Source organism: Elephantulus edwardii, unplaced genomic scaffold (genome assembly GCF_000299155.1).
Source record: "Elephantulus edwardii isolate Elephantulus edwardi_28Jun2011 unplaced genomic scaffold, EleEdw1.0 scaffold00350, whole genome shotgun sequence".
Taxonomy (NCBI): Eukaryota; Metazoa; Chordata; class Mammalia; order Macroscelidea; family Macroscelididae; genus Elephantulus; species Elephantulus edwardii.
Window position 1 is genome coordinate 413,551 of NW_006400100.1, and position 5,403 is coordinate 418,953.

A 5,403-nucleotide genomic window follows, 5' to 3' on the forward strand; every position below is an offset into this window, starting at 1 on the left:
CAAGGATTCTGGGGCTTCGTCTGACATACTTTGGACATGTTGCCAGGAGGGATGGGTCCTTGGAGAGGGACATCATGCTTGGGAGGGTTGAGGGACAGCGCATGAGGGGAAGACCCTCTATGAGATGGATTGATTCGGTGACTGGGGTAATCGGGATGGGTGTGCCAGAGGCGGTGCAGTTGGCGCAGGATAGAGCAGAGTTTAGGGCTGTTGTGCATAGGGTTGCTATGAGTCGGAAACGACTCAACGGCACATAAAAACAACAACAACAGTCTTGGGGAAGTTTAAGTGGCGAGGTAATTTGCAGGGTCAGTGGCTGGAATCCACAAGTCCTTCCTGGGAGGAAAAAAAACTCCACAATCTGCTCCTGTTAAGATTTTCATTCTCAGGAACACTGTATTGTAATTCTGCTATGTCCTACAGGGTCACTATGAGTTGGAAGGTATTGGATTAACTTTTGAACTGCTCATTTAAACTTGATGCTTTGAGCCCAAAGGCAAGGAGAAAGATGAGGCAGTTACATTAAAGATTTACAGCCTCAGAAATCCTACAGGCAGATCTACTCTTTCCTACAGGAACCCTGTGAATAAAAATCCACTTGAATGCAGTAAGTTTGGTTTGGTTTTGGTTTTAGGTCTCATTATCATAAGAAGTCCTAGTTATATAGTGGTTTCACTACTAACAAAAAGGTTGACAGTTACAACTCACCAACTGCTTCATGTGAGAAAGATGAAGCAGTTTGCTTCCAGTAAGAGTTTTTTGGGTTTTTTTTCCTCTTTTTTTTAACTTGATGAAAGTTTACAAATGCTGTTAGTTTTCCATGGGGCAGTTCTACTCTGTCCTACAGGATCACTGCGGGTCATAATGAACTCTAAAGCAGCAAGCTTGGTTTGACTTAGGGAGACAAAGAACAAACAAGCAGAATCACTACTGAGATCAACTCATACCTGGTGGTGGGAGCCTTGTCTGTTCCTGTGATGCTGGAGGGGAAGCCACTGGCACTGGCACTCCTGAAGGATCTCCCATGGTAGACAAAGATAGACTAGAGAGAATAGTCTGGGCATCTAATTCCAAAATCCAGCCAGTGAACACGTCTAGTAGTATCGTCCAATTCACTTGTTCTGGAAACCTCACCAGATCACACCCACAGGTGTCTAGTTGATTCTGACTCAGTGACCGAAGGGCCACAAGTTCAAAGGATGCAGTGTTCTCTGGTCCTTCCTAATGGTGGTGAGATCTCCATTTTCCACCTTTGACTGGGGTCAGTTCAAGCCTGGCAGGATGGCAAAACTTACTACCATGTTAGGTGGCAGTCCCCACGTTATTTTTCTACACACCTTATTTCCACGTTTTCAACAAAAGACGCCTTATTGCCATCAGTAATACAGAGTAGAACAGTCCCATGGGGTTTCCAAGGCTACACATCTTTATGGAAGCAGATTGCATTACATTTCTCCCATGAAGAGGCCAGTGGGTTTTAGTCACCACCTTTTGAGTTGACAGCTGTGCTGCTGGGACTTGGGACATCCTCTACACCGTGTACCAATTATGACATCAGCCTTCCCCACAAATGCTTTCACTGCTTCTCCACAGAGCTTGATAATTCACCACACAGATCTTACAATACTCATCATTATGGGATTTATTAGGGAAGTAACAGGATACAATTTAGGGCAAAAACACTCAAAATACAAATCTTCCACCAGGACAACTTCTTCTCAACCATGTTGACAAATCTCTCTCTGACTCTTGGCCTCCTCCAGCCAGGGCCTCTGCCCTGGATTGGCACATGTTACAAAACATCTTGAGCTCTGCCAGTTGTGCACCTCAACTCAGTCAGTAAACCTAGGCCTGAAGGGAGCAGCTTGAGCACTGTAGGTTGACAGGCCTAGCTCCCTGGCAAGTGCCTACAGGCACCCACTTCACCAGCAAGGACTTGGCTTGCTCACTCCATAGGCCAGGAGTCCCCAACTCTGTCTCTTATTGCTCTTTGGTTCTTCATCACATCTTCATCCACTGCTCTCTCGGGGGCTCTGTGTCTCTCCAGTGCCATAGCCCTAGTCCATGCAGAGATCTCAGGTCCAAAGGATGCACTGTATCCTCTAATTCTGTCTTCTTTTTTAATTTTTTAAATTGTTATTTTATTTTTTTGAAGATATATAAACTATTTATTAATAGACAAAGCCTATAGACTTATTTCTTCTTGGACATACTGCAGTACAGCTCCGGCGGCCAGTGGTCTTGGTGTGCTGGCCTTGAACTCAAAGGCCCTAGAAGTGGTGCAGCCCTCTATAGGCATGGATTTTCTTCAGTTGCTCCAGATCTTCATGGAGCTTGTTGTCCAGACCATTGGCCAGAACCTGCCTGGTTTTCCATCCTTCATGGTTTTATGCCTGTTCAAGAACCACTCTGGAATCTTGTCCTGGCGTGGATTCTGCATAATGGTGATCACACGCTCCACCTCATCCTCAGTGAGCTCTCTTGCCCTCTGGCCAAGGTCAATGTCTCTTTTCTTCAACACATCTTCGCCTTACACCTTTAATGACAGTGATGACAAAGGCTTTTCTTCTGTTGCCTGTTGGTGTTAGTGCTGAGTACTCACAAAATGTGCTGGAACTTCCCTGGGATCACTAGAGACATGGCAGTGGCAGCAGCAATGATGTGTAGGTGGAAGAAAGCATAATCATGATTTTGATGAAAGTTTAAAGAAAAGTTGGATTCTCATTAATTCATCATTGCACATTTTTCTCCTTCACTTCCTTACCCCTCCCCCAGCCCACATTGCTATGACACCTTGTTTCAAGTTGTTCTCATACATATAATGCAAAATCATATATTCCTCTCAGACAGTTATTCCCCTCATCTGTTCTTTTTTTAATTCTTTTTTTATTAATTTTAATGAGCATCTACAGAGATTTTGGATTTCCTTACATTCATTGTTGCTCCCCTCATCTGTTCTAATGCAGTAATTGCCATCCATCCACTCTTTCCCCATTCTTTTTCCAATCCTCCCATGTCTGTCCTGTTATCAGTCCCTGGAGAAAGACATTATCCTTGAAAAAGTAGAAAGTCAGAGAAAAAGAGGAAGCTGCTCAATGAGGTGGAATGACAATGACTGTAGCAACTGATTTAAGCCCAGCAGAGGTTGTGAGGATGGAGCAGGATTTTTTTTCACTGGGTTACAATGAAGTGATGCTGACTGAGCAACACTTAACAACAGCACCAAGAAGGATTAAATAAAAATAATAGAACTTTCTAAGTTTAGATGAAGATTTAAGAAAGTATAATGGAGCAAACCCACAGTTCCTCCTCCATTTGGAATTTGTCCAAGTAAAATTATTAAATAAATCTTTATGAAATGAACGGTCCTACTAGACTTTTCTTCTGAAAAGAAAACAAAGGCACAACTCACCCTCTTTCCGCCACCTCCCTTATGCAATTAAAAAGAAAACCAAAACTAAATGACACAATAAGAAGAGGAAGTGGGACAGGGTTTTGGATTTTCCAAGAGATTCTGCTCTCATGCTTTTTTTGAAATGCAAGAACCAAGTGTTTTCTAAAAATGTGCTTTTCTCATTGCTGAGCTCTGGTTTTGGTGGCAAGGATCTCCTGACAGATTCCCTCTTTTAAAAAAATAAGTTCCGTCTTAGAATGAAAGTACACACATTCTTTAAAGGTGAAATGAAGAGGTTCATTTGAAGTCCAGAGCTGGTTCAAATCAGGGAGAAGCCCAAATTTGAAGAGAAGGTCAATTCACAGGAAGGTCAGGAATACAGCCTTCTTATAGAGTTGGCGCAGAAACAAAGTTATAAAATCAAAGACTATCAGGACATCAAAGGCAGTGCCTTGGGTTTCTAGTGCTGCTCTAACAGAGATGCCACAAGTTGATGGCTTTAACAAAGAAATCTAGTCCCTCACAGTGTAGGAGGCTGATGCCCAAATCCAGGGTACCAGCCTTTTCTCTGGCTTGATGATCAAACTTTCAGCAACATTGTACTTTCTTCCTCCCTCCCTCCCCCTTAAATAGTTGTTTATTTGCAGTGGGTTAGAAAAGGTGATGGAGTTAGCAAACAGAGACACTACCACACACCAATATCACAAGGACAGCAAGAATGATGGGAAGGAGCAGCCTGAGGTCTGGAGTGGTGAGGGGGCGGCCTTAGAACACCTCCACTTAAGCAGGTATAGTTAGAGATAAAGAGGGACTCACTGGCTGCGGTCCTGACCTCACTGCTTGGGTGTACTTTCCTTTGTCAGATGAGGCTGTTTGCCAAGACTCGCTTGCTATACTCCTCCCGGGCTGCCTTCAGATTCTCCTTCTTCCCACCATAGACCTTCAACGCAGAGGCCTGCAGGGCTCCACCACAGAAGGTCAGGGCCCATGGCTTCAGCAGGGGGCAATTGCTGATGGCATTGAGGTTGATGAATGCCTCCTCCTCACTCTGGCCTCCAGACAGGAAAGGGGGGGAGCACTGTGCAGCACAGTGCTTTAACAGTTGCCATGACAATCTCCTCACGAGAAAACTTCTGTGTGCAGGCGTGGCCTGGGGTTACCATATTAGGCAAAGTGCCTTCCAAATAGATGTGGTGGTCATTCAGAGCCTTGTAGACGGCAGCCAGCACCTTCTCAGTTACATCCTGACAGTGCTTCAGGTCATGGTCACCATCAGGAAGGATCTCAAGCTCCACAATGGGCACAATCCCATTCTCCTGGCAGATGCTGGCATAACGGGCCAGCTCATTAGCCTTTTCCATGATGCCAAGTGTTGAGGGTGTGTGTTCAGCACACAGCACCACTTAGCAAAGCCAGCTCCCTCCTTCTTGTACTGGGCATGGAGCTGGAACAACCCATCCAGCCCTTGGGTTGTGGTGTCGCCCTTAGTTCCTGCCAGGGGTACCATGCCCTTGTCTATCTTGATGCCCACAACACCGTTAGATTTGATGACTTGGGGGAAGGGACGCTCATTGTTCACTTTTTGGTGGAGGGTCTCATGGAAGAGGATGATGCCTCCGATGCAGGGGTTCCTGCGGTTGGCGGTCAGCAGAAGCTTGAGATGAAAGCACCGGTTCTCCTCAGTGTTCTCGGTTCCAATGGACTGAGTGCAAGCACTTGGCTTCCAGTGACTCATCTGCGGCCAGGATGCCCCTGCCCGGTGCAACGATGCGATGAGAGCTGTCAGAGAGCTCCTTCTTCTGAGGTATGGGGAGGGCATGGTGTTCTCAGTGGTGATTTCCTGGGCGCTTGCGGAGGAGGGGGCGCGCTGGGGGGCGGTGGGCAGCGTGGGCTGAGGGCAGGAGCACGCCTAATGTCCCAGCTCCAGGTTCTGGGGAAGGAACGCAGCCGGTTCAGCGCGAGGGGCCAAAGCTGTACTTTCTTTCTTTTTTTTTTCTTTTCTCCTTTTT

The 5,403-nt window shown here is 46.0% G+C and overlaps 1 pseudogene; it reads right to left on the reverse strand.

Annotated features, from left to right (window-relative positions):
* Nucleotides 1-4,253: 4,253 nt before the first annotated feature.
* LOC102850014 overlaps nucleotides 4,254-5,403 on the reverse strand; it is a 6,718-nt pseudogene continuing 5,568 nt past the window's right edge.